Here is a 15,137-nt window from a genome sequence, read left to right on the forward strand (position 1 = left end):
GAACTTCTTTGGAATTCAGCCTCCTGTCTTCCCAGTCTTTCACAGATGTAAGATAATTTCATTTAAATAATTTCACTTAAACCAATAAAGATAACCATTTAAAGAAGCAAGAATAACAAAGTCTGCCAAAGGTGAAAAAAAGGAAGAGGGGGAGGCAATCCATAGTACACTGATAACTAAAGGAATAAAAACTGATGTATTACATTTGAACTTAAAAGAGTTACCACTAAAAAAAATTTTTTAAATAAAAAATAAATAAATAAATAAATAAATAAATAAATAAATAAAAGAGTTACCACTTAACCAACAGTGGGATAGTATCATATCTTGAGACGCCCGAGCCTCAACTCCATGGGAACTCTTCCCCAAAGAGCTCCTACTGCCTTTCTGTGAAATTATTCAAACAACAATACTTAAATGATGATTTGTTTCAAAATGTTTACAATATAGAGAGCTTTAAAAATATTAATGACTCAGTAACAGTAAGCCTTTGCGATTCTAATTTTTTGAGAGTTGTTTAGCTCCAAGTGAGGTATTTAACTCAGTTTAAAGATTTTAAAACCAGTGATTCAAAGGCAAAGGTTACATGGAGACAAATATTTCAGTCATAAAAACAAAGGTCAAATATCAAATTGAATTTGTATTAAATTTCTAGCAAGAATGGTTTAAATGTTGATCTACTTCATTCTGGGGCTCCTTGAAAATTCACATATTAAATTCACATATTTCTGTGGAAGATAAATGAAAAAAAATGAGTTATGTTTCTGAAACTCGAGTCTAGAAACTTCCAGGAACAAAGGAAATTTTTAACAAACTTCTTATAAAGCAACATTCTCTCTGGCTTCTTTTATCCAGTATAATTTCCTATCAACCCTCTTGCAACAAGGATATTTATATCTCATTTTGGGTGGATTGCTCTCCAAATAAGACATTTTACACAGTAGCAAGTGTAGTTTCATGATATTTAAATTAATTTTTATTCTGTTCTTTCTGTGAAAATATTGTCAAATAAAATCTTAAGCAGAAAAAAAAATCACTAAAACCACATTAAAAATTGAAAGTAAGTATACTATTACTTAACCTACAGACTGGCACTGTTTACCTACTAAAATAAATATTTCTACAAAATCCCATCTATACTGCTGAATATGTCAAATGTACTCACCTATGACATAATCAATCTTAGAAAAAATGTTTCAACAGTAAGTACTTAGTTTTGCAACGTAAAGTTGATTGAATTCTGAAGTACTAGTTTGGGTTGTATCAAGCATACAAAGCTCATCTAAGAGCAAGCTAAATTCTTCGAAACTGGAAAGAACCCTATTTCATCAACTATAGTCACATCATTCCACGGCAGATGTGATGTGGTTTAAAAAACCATAAAATATTTTTTAAAGAAATATTAAAATAGAAAGGAATTTCAGGTGGAAGAAAATAGGAAAATCTGGTAAAGCTAAGTTTAGCACATAAGAATCCATGACATTTCATCCTATATGGTTTGCTAGAGATAGGCTAGTTAGGTAATTAAATGTCATGACTTCTTGAGCCTTTCCTTCTGTCTAGTGTAGTCTTGAGGATATCACCCCCAGACTCCAGTTAATCTGAAAAGCATGTTACCTGAAACAGACAGACCCTTCCTACACAACTTGTTTGCCAATTTCACCTCTTACATTTTAGACAGTTACCTAGCAAAAAAGGAACAAAACCAATAACAATTTGGTGTTTTAGAATATTGCCTGCATTTTAAACTAGTATAGATAAATTGGGTTCTGTAAAAACTTGCAGTTAAAATTATAAAGTTATCCTATTTTCTAGCCTGTCTTTTTTCTCTTTGGACATAAATGAACCCAAGGGAAAAGTTTGAAAATGAAAATTCATGCTTGAATACTGTAACGGATATATTGAATAGTATCTTCCTCCCACTCCCTCCCTCACTCCCAACACATCAAAATGCATCTTCATAACACATTTTTAAACTTTTAAAAATAAAAATTATAAAAGTCACTCTCTCAATATTATATTCATCATTCAATTAACAAATATTATGTCCTAAAACTTGTTTCTTTTTAAAGATTTTATTTATTTATTTATTTATTTATTTATTTATTTATTTATTTATGAGAGACACAGAGAGAGAGAGAGAAAGAGAGAGAGAGGCAGAGACACAAGCAGAGGGAGGAGCAGGCTCCATGCTGGGAGCCCGATGTGGAACTCGATGCCGGGACCCCAGGATCACACCCTGGGCTGAAGGCAGGTGCTAAACTGCTGAGCCACCCAGGGATTCCTAGGTTTTTTTTGTTTGTTTGTTTTTTGTTTTGTTTTTTGGTTTTGGTTTTGTGTTTTAATATTTAGGTTAGAGGGAGAGAAAGGAAGGATGGAGATTCAGATGTATAGAGTTGTTGAACAAAATGAAGTTTCAACATTATTAACATACTATATAAAAGCACAATAACACTCAAAAATACCAGAGTTGCCTATTACAGGGAGAATGGAGAATGCATTTTGGATTCTACACAAAAATTGAGCTTCCTTATGTTTGCCCCCTCCACCATCCATCCACCAAACCCAATGGAATCTAAATTATAGGATTCTCTTGCTTCAAAAATTGTGTCTGAGTAGGAGACACTTATCTGGACAGCTGCGTGGGGGATTAAAGCAGCTAATAAATTTAGCAGAGCAGAAAGTACAAAAGAGGAAGAGAGGTTGGACCTGTCAGATCCTAGCAGGCTTCACAGAATCAGATACAAAGGATTTCTGGTGGCCCTGAAGGGAAAGAAATGGTCTGGGCCTTTTCTGCTATATAGCTCACAAATTACTTTCTATGGGTACACACACTACATGGGGTATGTGTCAGTGGATGTCAGTTTCTCACCAATTTCACAATCAGATCAAGAATTTCTCCTTCCATAAGAGTGAGCAAAGAAGTGTGGAGAAGGGATAGGACATATCTAGGCTGATATGAACTCTCCCGAGGAATGGAATCTAAGCCCTCTGTACTCTCTAAAATAATGAAAGATGGAGGCAATAATTGTTCCTCATCCCTACCTTCACACACAACAGCATGACCCTCTAATCAATTAAGTATATTATGCTTGTTGGAATGGGGAAATGATATTTTAAATTCCTTTTGATACTATGTATATGTTATATTCTGAGCCATTTGGGGAAAATATTTTTAAAACACATTTAACCTTTACTTATTTAAAATAAAACCTAAGAATTTTTAAATGTTACTCAACTGAAAAATAAGATTTCACTTGATTAATAAGTAGAAGCTCTAAAACATCATATTTTGGCAAAAAATATTTATTTTAGCAGGCCTGTTCCAAAACAGAATATCAATTTTTTAAGCGATGTTGACAAAACATTCTATCTTGAACTTCATTTTGTAGTTAACCTTGAAGTTAGGTAACATACAGGTGGGACTTACCATGAAACAAGACAAGCATGGACATCCAGAGGCATGGATTGTTTTCCTACTTCTGGAAAAATCTGGCTAAACTATGTGATATAAGGCATGTAAATATTTACATTTGAGTTTTATTGCTATTGTCATTTTGCTTTGTTCTACATTTAAAAAAATAATGAATTGAAGATGATCTCCAAAGTCATCTCCAGTTTCAATGCTTGGGTGGACATATGTGTCTTAATTATTTTTATTACATAAACAGTAGTTGATAATAGTACTTGTTCATGTTTTAATTTTTTCTGAACTTTTTCCAAGAATTAGTAATGATATAAAATAAAAATGGGGATCCCTGGGTGGCGCAGCGGTTTAGCACCTGCCTTTGGCCCAGGGCACGATCCTGGAGACCCGGGATCGAATCCCACGTCGGGCTCCCGGTGCATGGAGCCTGCTTCTCCCTCTGCCTGTGTCTCTGCCTCTCTCTCTCTCTGTGACTATCATAAGAAAGAAAGAAAGAAAGAAAGAAAGAAAGAAAGAAAGAAAGAAAGAAAGAAGAAAGAAAGAAAAAAGAAAAAGAAGAAAGAAAGAAAGAAAGAAAGAAAGAAAGAAAGAAAGAAAGAAGAAAGAAAGAAAAAAGAGAAAGAAAGAAAGAAAGAAAGAAGAAAGAAAGAAAGAAAGAAAGAAAGAAAGAAAGAAAGAAAGAAAGAAAAAAGAAGAAGAAAGAAAGAAAGAAAGAAAGAAAGAAAGAAAGAAAGAAAGAAAGAAAGAAAGAAAGAAAGAAGAAAGAAAAAATGCAGCTGTCTTCTTTTTAGATCTCTATTCTCAGAATTATATACAGCAGACTCTAGGATAAGAATAGTAGATAACGTGAAATGCTACTGTAATAAAAATTAATTAGTGATTTCTGGCATCTTATAAAATATAAAGCTTTTGAGTCAATATTAATTCAAATCTCTATTGTGATGTAAAATCACAGAGAAAGGGACTGATGTGAAACAGACTCCACTTCTTATACCATGTGAAGGAAAAGGGAGTATTGCATTTATTGAATCGTCGTTATGTAGTGTGGCCATTGTGGTGGACATAAAGCATTCAACTTTTCAAAGATGCTTTGAAATTTAATTCTATTTTATCTGGTTTTCCCTGGATCTGAAGAATTGGAGGTGACAAGCCATAGCCAAATCATTCTGGGCACAGATGCCATGGCAACTTGCCCCAGGCAGTTCCAACCAGACCCTGAGAATACTTTTTCCTGGAAGCAAGAGATGGAGAATGAACTTCATGTAACAATTTGACCTTCCTTCTCCAAAGTCCCGAATAATAGGCCCATCTCATATTTGAATATCCTGCTTTGAGTAACAGATAGATTAATGTGTGTGTTCTTTGTGTTTGTATTTGGTGGGTTTACCATAATCTCAGCTTCTCTTTTAAAACAAAGACCCTTAATGTGACTGAAGATAAGGATGGTTTTCTTTTGACTGTGTATATCATTCTAATATCGAATATTGTGTAACAAGTTTTTCAAGAATCTCTTGGTCACAAAAAAGGATTTTCTAGCAATTATTAGAATAACGAATGCTAGATGAGCGCAGACAAAACTCAATGTCTACATTCTCTTACCACTCATAAAACAGGAGGGAATAAGAAGACTATATATTGTGTCAGATGGGTATCTGAACTAAAAATCTCCTAAGACTTAAAGGATGAATAAATAAATCCAGTCTTTTCCAAAGACTCAGTTCTTTTATCTCCTTGGTCTTCTGACCATGTCCCAATAGTTATAGCTTTGATGAAATCTCCATAGATTACCTTAGTCTCCCAAGGTCATTTCAGCCTTGGGAAATACTCAAAGCATCTTATTTTTCTAGCAAACACATTTCTCCAGACCTGGAGGCCCCAGAGCCTCCATGGAACATTCCAGATCTGACCTTCCCACTCTGCTCCCCTCCTGGAACCACCAGGCCCCATCATGCTAAGTCCCTACTGCAGGGGAGAACAGGTTCTCCTCCACAGGAAAGGGATTTGCTCACTCATTCCAAGGCTGCCAGGGGCTCCCAAGAAGTGAACTAGGACTGGCTATCCGACCCCAGGGCTTCCTGGGCTGGGAAGAGCAGCAGCCTGGACAGACAGACATTTCTCAGCTCTTAACAGGCATTGCCCACTCCTCTCTGAAGGAACACTCCTGTTTGGGACGGCAAAAATTTTTTTCCCTCTTTTTGGTGTTGGTTAAAAGGGAACACAAAACATTTAAATAAAACTTTCCAAATAAAACTTTCCATTTCACCCTTACATTGTTCCCCCCCTCTTTTCTCCCTCTCCCTCTCTTGACATGAAATTGAAGTCCTCACACACTAATTAGAAGTGTAGCCAGACAGATAGATTTACATTGATGAAATTAGCTCAGTGTTAATTTTCAGTAAGAGAACCCCAGTCCCTCTGCTCCGCCTACCAGCCACTCAGCAGATTGTTAGACCTTGTATTCAACTGCCATGTGGCTAGATTTTCACTGAGAACATGTAGAGAGAGGGAATAATTTTTAAAATAAATATGTAGATATATTGAATGTTTCGTATATACCAACCTTATTGTATGAGTTAGGACATGCTAGCAGCAACCTAGCTTTACAAATTAAGAAAGTGAGACATAAAGAAATGAAGTGACTTGCCTATGGTGACTCAGCTTACAAATGCTGAGCTGGATGTCAAACTTTCAGAGCTCCAAGGAGTCAGTGGTTGAGAAAAATGGATTTAATTCACCTATCTCCAGTATTCCATGGATATTTTAAACCTGCCTATTTGAACCAACACTTTATAATTTGGGGGAAAAAAACATTTTAATTAAGTTGTTTGGGAAATTATAGATTTTAATTGCCACAGTTTTCATCACTCTCCCAAATAAATTACTTCTAACTTTACTTTTCAATTAGTCTTTGGGGCCCTTAATATCTTTATTAAGTAAATATCAGGTGGGTAAGAAGAAACAATTTCACTGGGTTGAGAAGAATACCAGAGAAGAAAAGATTTCTGTGGCATTAGGAAAAATAATATTTGGTATTTATAATTTATTTCCTAGCCAATATCAATTTCTGTAAGTCAATAAGCCAAATACATTTACATGTATTTGCTACACGTAAGAAACTTTCATTTTCTTATTTATGAGAAACAAATTACTCACAATTCTTTTCCAGTCCATAGTTTATGGACTTTGTATTTCAAAGCAGATATTCTTACATGGGAAATCTAAGTGCTGTTCTTCAATAACCTGTTTCTACCAAGAGATACGCAATATATTAACCAATCAAAACTATGCTTTATTTATTTTGATTAACCAATTTGCTGAATACAAAGATATTACATTGGTAATTTAACAATTTAGCTGCTCATTAAATCAACAGTATTTCCTAGACATTCACTTTACCTAGATCACTCAAGTAAGCCCTGGGTGTGATTATAAAAGATGAAAACAAAGGAAAGTTTCTATTCCCAGGGATGCCTCGGTGGCTCAGTGGTTGAGTGTCTACCTTCTTCTCAGGGCATGATCCTGGGGTCCCAGGATTGAATCCTGCATCAGGCTCCCCGCAGGGAGCTGCTTCTCCCTCTGGCTATATCTTTGCCTCTCTCTGTGTCTCTCATGAATAAATAGATAAAATCTTAAAAAAAAAAAAAAGAAGACTTCTATTACCAATTGGGAATGAATGATAGGCACTAATATTGAAGATATATGCATTGTTTTATTGTAACTTATTTATTTAGATATTTACATGTCTGCTTCCCTCCTTCCACTATGCTGTATTCAGCAGTATTTAAGAACTATATCTAACATCATGCTCACCGCCTACCTGCCCCGCCAGCATTTTATATAATGCTTGGCAACTATCAAGCAAACACTTGTTGAAAGCATATCTTAGTTGATTACTACCATTTTACATATGTATCAAAAATCACCTGAAATAGCATATCCTCAAATAAAGGAGGATTTGACATTCAGACACGCTTGTACATTTCCTATATTTTTTTACTCCCTTCAACATAAAAAATACACATACAAACATTTAGCTATATATAATCCATAAACATCTGTGCATAAAAATATATGCATATAGATTTGTAGAGTTTTAGTCTTCTAAACCCAGAGTGTATATTTGAGGGAAGAATTATACTAATTGCCCTTGCAGAAATCAAGTAGAATATTTACTCAGGTAATCTGAAGATATTTAAATGCAGGTTCTGAGAATTATAGATATTGGCATTCCTCCCTGGTGTATGTAAAAGTGAAGAAAACAGTGGAAATAAAATTTTGTTGCTGTATTTCAATTTTAACGATAGTTATTAGTGTTGTTGCTTTTATCAGTCTTTAAAAGAAACTCTGTGACTATGCATCTGTAGTTTACTGAAAAGACTATGGATATAGAAAAATCATATCAAGGAATTAACAATAAACAACAATATGTACTGATTACCTAATATTCTCTTTAAAATATCTCTCTACTATAATTACTCAAACTTCCAATAGACATGAAACATTCCTATATATAGTTGAATTAAATTATTACATATTTTGAGCACCTATTCTAATTCTTTAATGTCATGCTTCCATAAAATTATAAATATACCATAAATATTAAAATAGGAATAAATTTAGTGATCATCTATTCCAGCCTCCCAAGAAGTAATCCTCTTTATCACACTTTTGCTGTGTATTCATATAGCTTCTACTTGAATACTTCAACTTGTTACTTCAAAAACCCTGAATTTTCATTTTTAAACTCCTCTTATTTTTAATGAATACCCAGATTATGCTGAAATGCCCCTTATATAATGTTACTAGTCCTGCTCTTTAACATAAAGAGATTGTTAGAACTCGACTTCTCAAAATAATTCTGACATTCTCCATGAACTTCCTGTTTTCCAAGCCAAATTTCCTTGTTCTTCCATATATGTCCTGTGATAAGTCCTATTTTTAGCTTGTTCTACTATTACTACAAATAAGCCATGAAGGCTATTTAATGTTTCTTAGAAGAAAAAATAAAAAAATCAATTTGGTTACCATTTAGTGCTAAACAAAAGACAAACATCAACTATAACAATTAGACTATGATTTTCAAAATAACAGTGGCACTTTTTTAGTAGCACTTGTGAGCTTCATAAGAGCCACATGAATTGTTATTACAGAAAACACTTAATATCACTCACATGAGACATAAGATATGGTTCACAGACAGAGGAAGGAGAGGTAATGTTAAGGTCTATTAGAGAAAGAGAAATATGATAGGAACCACTAGAGAATTTTTCTTTGGGAGTAAAATTACTGAAAGAGTTTTACATCTTCCCCACAAATCGCACTGCACTCTACAGAACGAGGTAAGTCTATGATCGAGAAATGGATTTTGTGTGTGTGTGTTTGAAGCGAGTAGAAAATAAACACCACTCAAAATGAATAATCCCCATAAAAGGATTAAAGTGTATCAATAAAAAAAAAGTACTTACTAATAATCAACAAAGGAAGACAAAATAAGTTGTAGTTTACTAGAGAAGTAAAAGATTGAAATGTTTTTAAAGACAAATTATATTGGTGAGAGAATAGAGGTTTGTTGAGGACATTTTAAAATTCACACGACAGGGATCCCTGGGTGGCGCAGCGGTTTGGCGCCTGCCTTTGGCCCAGGGCGCGATCCTGGAGACGAGGGATCGAATCCCACATCAGGCTCCCGGTGCATGGAGCCTGCTTCTCCCTCTGCCTATGTCTCTGCCTCTCTCTCTTTCTCTCTCTGTGACTATCATAAATAAATAAATAAATAAATAAATAAATAAATAAATAAATATTAAAAAAATAAATAAATAAATAAAATTCACACGACATAAAGCAAAAAAAAAAAAAAAAAAAAAAATCAATGAAAACTCCAGTTCAATAAAAAGTTGTCATAGCTTAGAACGTCTGCCAACAGAAATTGTGTATCTAAGTCTTCTAACCACCCAGTTCTCCTGCACTGTAAGAAGGCTGGCTGAATGTCTGCCCCTGCCTAATTTGCATTTTGTATTAGGAATGGGGATGAGGATAATGTTGGTAAGGTTGAAACTAAGGGAATGGTGTGCAAAGTATTTGGAGCTAGAGAGAGGGAGGTGGGTAGCGAGTGGAGGGGCGGTGTCTTCAGAGCAAGGGAAATCCTTCAGTGGCTCACCAGTGTTTGGAGTAATACCCAGGTCAAATAAAGGAGGCCAGAATATTAAAAAGTGTTAGAGACGCATGGAGAGGGTTGTAGGCACAAAGGTAAACTAAATGTGTGTTTGAGTCAGAGCCTACGGACTAATATTGGCTACAATGCAAAGAAGAGCTACCGGAGGAAACCAGAGACAGAGTAGACACCTTCACTCCACTACCTTTCCAGAAACAGCCTCACAATGACCATTCAGTGGTGTCTGAAGTAAAAGGTTTACTTCTACAACATGCCTCACCAATGAAGCCAAGAACTAACCATAGAGTCAGGCTCTCTAGGTTTGTATCCATATGACCTTAGGCAAGTTATTAAGTTACTGTGGCTCATCGGCTTCATCTGTAATGAAGTTAATAATAGTATCTACCACATACTGTCTTATAAAAATTAAAGGGGATAATTCATATATATAATCGAATATGGCTTATAGTAAGCACAGAGTAACTGTTGGCTTTCATTATTATATCAGATAATCTGGCATTCATACATGTGTCACAATCTCTCCTTCACAAATGCAAAAAAATTAATTACAGAAAAAATTCATAAAGATGACTAGCCTTACATTACTAGAGAAATAACCTTTTTCCTCAGACTGACCTAATATGATTCCAGGTCTATTTATTTTATTTCTGAAACATAACATTTTTCAATATCATTTTTTTCTCTCATTCTGTTACCTTCTGGATCATCTCCTCCAAAAATTTCCTGAGGAGAGGAATTTTTTTCTTTTTCTTTTTTTTTTTTTTTTGTGGTTCATCCAAAATTAGCCTGTATCTCTTCTGGGAACAGAACAGCTGGAGAGGGTTTTAGCTGTGTCTGTGTGAAAATTCCAGAGGGTCAAGGAGATCCCTGGGGGATTTATTGGCTCAAAGTCCCTGTCTGTCAAAGTGGTACATCTTCCCATAATCCCCTGACACTTCATCCATGGCCTGTTGATGCATTTGTCTTCAGTGTCTCCTTGACACATTGTCTATTAGGAACTCACACACTATGGTCTTGCAAATTGTTTAATTAGTTAGCTGAGGGGAGGAAGAGATGTAGTAGCAAGATATAAAGGGAAGGTCAATTAAAGATATACCAGGAGTAAAGGCACAAAGAATGAAGACTAGATATCATAAATGGCTACTGGAATGAGTCAACAAGTGGGAAAACAAATTTGAGTGATGATGGAAATAGAAAGTTTCTTTAAGCTTTGTTATTATTGGCTTTTGTTTTCAAAATGCCTACTAGAGTAAATTAGTTGTAGTTAAAAAAATTAGAGATGGACAACACGGAGATTACAGTCACAGTAATATATGATAAACTTCAAAGTTGATAGGAAACTAGATCATAATTGTTCTCACTACAGGAAAGAAATAACAAATGATAATTATGTGACATAATAGAGGTGTTAGCTAATGCTACCATGGTAATGATATTGCAGTATAAATGTATCATCAAATCAACATGTTGTTGTGATCTTAAATTTATACAACATTACATCGCAATCGAATCTCAATGAAAAGTTAGAGACACAGACATGCTTACAGAGACATCAAAAATATATTTAACTTTAATGTTATCTATGCAACAGAAAGAACATGTTTTTGGCAATTAGAGACACACAGATTGAAATCCTCACTCTCCTCTAGTCTGGTTACAGTAGTGTTCTCTAATCTGTAGGGGGGATACAGTTCAAGACTCTCAGGAGATGCCTGAAACTATAGATAGTACTAAATTCTATTTATACTATATTTTTCCTATACATATATACCTATGATAAAGTTTAAACTGTGTATTAGGCACAGTAAGAGATTAACAATGGCTAATAATAAAACACAGTAATTATTATAATATAGTGTAATAAAAGTTAAATGAATGTGGTATCTCTCTGTGTGTCAAAATATCTTATACTGTACTCACCCTTCTTTTTCTTGTGAGGATGTGAGCTAACAAAAGGCCTCCAAGATGAAATGAAGTCAAGTGAATGACATAGGCATTGTGATGTGATGTTTGGCAACTATTGAGCTTCTAATGCTAAGTCAGAAGAAGGATCCTCTGCCTCTAAACTGTCGTTGATGGTGGGTCACTGAAACCGGGGAAAGCAAAACCATAAATAAGTGGGGACTACTGTACTGGACAACTTATAAAAAGTTTCTGCATATGATAGCCAAATCTAAGATGATGGGAAATGTATCTCCCCTTTGCAACTGCTGGCAGAAATGAATAGGTAAGAGTATAAAAAACTGATAATAACGAAATATTTTAAAAAAATAGTAACTGTTGTACTCTTCCCTTGTGCTCAATACTTTATATAGAAATGTACAGTTTGGGTGGCGTAAATGATATGCAACACATAGTTGCTTTTAGTAGTTAAATACTAACATTTTCTTAGAGTAATTTTAGAAAAAAACATAATTCAGATTATATGTCAGTTTGATCTCTTGTATATATAGCAACTTTAAGCTATTTTACTTCCCAATGCCGCTGTCTTAACTCAGGTCATCGTTGGTAATTATCCAAATAATGGTGTGGCTGTCTAGGCTCTCTGTCTCTTTTAAGCCCTTGTTCTTCCTCTCCTCATCCCTGGGGGAGCAGGCTCTTTAAGAATGAAATATTAAAGTAACATAATGTGAGCACCTGGGTGGCTCTGTGGTTGAGCGTCTGCCTTTCACTCAAGTCATGATCTTGAGGTCCTGGGATCAAGTCCCACATCGGGCTCCCTGCATGGAGCCTGCTGCTCCCTCTGTCTGTGTCTCTGCCTCTCTCTCTCTCATGAACAAATAAATAAAATATTTTTTTAAAATTAACATTATGTTACTCTAAACAAAATCATGACAAATGGCAGAGTTTTGTTCTTTTTTATGGCTAAATAATATTCCAGTGTGTGTGTGTGTGTGTGTGTGTGTGTGTGTGTGTGTGTGTAGAGAGAGAGAGAGAGAAATTAAGGAATAATTCCAGTCAATCCTGAATTATACTCCATCCACCAAGAGACCATGAGCTTTCAGTATTAGGAAGGAAATAATATAAACAATTCAGAATCTCCTCAATACCTTCACGTCATAAAAGCCCAGGATGGTTATAGAGCTCGTGTAGCAGTGTTTGAGTTTGGAGACCAAAGTGAAATGTTCCGGAGCCTGAAAAACAAGATTATGGAGACTTTAGAGGCTTTTTCTCATGCTGTGGTGGACAGGCTAAAAAATATTCCTCAGTACATTTTTGATGAGTAGAAAATGTCAAAAATGTACTCTAAATCCAAGTTGTTTACAATTTTGTTGCGAGGCTAATGCTAATTTTGCTAAGGGCATTAGGAAGGAAGAGGGCTAAGGAAACCCATGGAAACTTTCAAAATGGAGAACTTACAAAAGACATGGGCTAAAGGCCACATCCCAGGCAGCTTGCAGCCTTACTGATTGCATTTAAGCGCATCACAGTTGGGCCAGTGAAGATGGAGAAGTGGTGCTGAGTGCAGAGTGAGACGGCAGAGGTATAAGAGGTATACTGACTGGTAACAGAGAAGAAAGAAAAAAGAATGTCAGTGAGGTTAGTGATGTCTTCCTCCAAATTCAGGAAAGGAGGGATCCCTGGGTGGCGCAGCGGTTTAGCGCCTGCCTTTGGCCCAGGGCGCGATCCTGGAGACCCGGGATCGAATCCCACGTCGGGCTCCCTGCATGGAGCCTGCTTCTCCCTCTGCCTGTGTCTCTGCCTCTCTCTCTCTGTGACTATCATAAATAAATAAAAAAAAATTTTTTTTTAAATACTAAAAAAAAAAAATTCAGGAAAGGAGGTTATCCTTAACTCACGTATTTGTTCAGTGTCAACAGCTGTGAAGGCTTTGACTTTACCCTACCTGCAAAGTACCCTACTCCCAAGTTATCATCTGCATTTCATGGATGCTGCCAAAGACATCAAATCCCTGGATCAGATACAAAGGACTTCACCCCTCAACGTACTAGCAGTGGCTGGAGTGTAAACATTTTCCTCTGCTCGTTCCCGAAGCACAATTACCAAAGGGTTATATGAAAAGAGTCAACTGATCCCTAAATATTGAATAGTTTTCATTAAAGGGGGAGAAATTTGAGCTTAGAGAGCTGATATCTTTTATGAAGGACAGTAAGAATGCTGGCTTTTTGCCTTGGATAGAGACACCATCTCTATCTTCCAAGGCTGTTCACTATATAAACATCCTTGAAAAGTTTGGAACGGTGATAGTGCCGTTCCTCACATTTCATTCAGTGACACAAAAGACCCATGGAAAGTCACTCGTTATCAATATCCATCTCTTCTAGACCATCTTGTCTTCTGAGTGATCATGGTAGAGTAGATTGGCCACTCTAACCAACAGAAGCTGGAACAGATCCACTCAATTTGTCTCATATTTATTATTGATATTAAGGCTGCTACCAACAGGACTCCAAACAACAAGCTGAGATAAACTTATAATATTACTCTCAACCATTTATACCACACTTCTAGACCCAATCAACTGAACAATTCCTATAAACCATCAGCTCTACCTTAGATGGAGAATGACTTCTTATTTTTCTCCATCTGGCTTGAGTACTAATCCTGGTATGGTAGGATGTACACATGATTATACAGAAAGTACCTTGGCTTTTGGAAGGATGAAGTCTGGATAATTCTGTTATCATTAACAAACTTGGAAAAGTGAATTGAAGCTGACCTGAGTGTCTTCCAGGGCCAAAATACTGTTAATTAATCACTTCAGATAAAGTCAGGAACAAATGTCATACCACCAGTTCTAATCAGATGACTCATGATACAGGGATAATTGTCCCTAGGTTGCATATAAATTTCAAATCATTCATCCTCTGGGAAAAAAATCCATGAATTTCTTCATTTTGGAGAACACTCCGCGGTCTTTTGACAGCTATGAGATATACAGATGTTATTTCCTTAAGCACATGAAGGTCTCTTAAGACCATTTTTAAGGTGCAAGATACCATGTTTTCAGGGGAGAGGCAAGTGAATGCCAATCTTCTTTAAAAAAAAAAGATTTTTGGGATCCCTGGGTAGCGCAGCGGTTTGGCGCCTGCCTTTGGCACCAGGGTGCGATCCTGGAGACCCGGGATCGAATCCCACGTCAGGCTCCCGGTGCATGGAGCCTGCTTCTCCCTCTGCCTGTGTCTCTGCCTCTCTCTCTCTCTGTGTGACTATCATAAATAAATAAAATTTAAAAAAAAAAAAAAAAAAAAAGATTTTATTTATTTATTCATGAGAGACAGAGGAAGAGAGAGAGAGAGGCAGAGACACAGGCAGAGGGAGAAGCAGGTTTCATGCAGGGAGCTCCATGTGGGCCTTGATCTCGGGTCTCCAGGATGACACCCTGGGATGAAGGCGGCACCAAACCGGGGGAGGGTGGGGCATCCAGGCTGCCCGAATGCCAGTCTTCTAAACAGAAAAACAATCCCACAGACCCACATAGTACCTCTAGGAAAAAGAGTGTCATTAAAGTTTTTTGTGACCTTATATGGGATTTACATCAGTCAGGGTCACAGGTTGACAGTGCCACTGATGTGT

At 36.1% G+C, this 15,137-nt stretch overlaps 1 long non-coding RNA gene across 1 annotated transcript; it reads right to left on the reverse strand.

Moving 5' to 3' along the window:
• Window positions 1-325: 325 nt before the first annotated feature.
• LOC119864374 lies at window positions 326-12,763 on the reverse strand. The gene is made up of 3 exons (XR_005373753.1): window positions 12,650-12,763; window positions 11,520-11,685; window positions 326-387 (listed from the first exon to the last, which is right to left on the reverse strand). It is a non-coding gene; the product is annotated as an uncharacterized LOC119864374 (long non-coding RNA).
• Window positions 12,764-15,137: the final 2,374 nt, after the last annotated feature.

The sequence above is a fragment of the Canis lupus genome, chromosome 19 (assembly GCF_011100685.1).
Source record: "Canis lupus familiaris isolate Mischka breed German Shepherd chromosome 19, alternate assembly UU_Cfam_GSD_1.0, whole genome shotgun sequence".
NCBI lineage: Eukaryota > Metazoa > Chordata > Mammalia > Carnivora > Canidae > Canis > Canis lupus.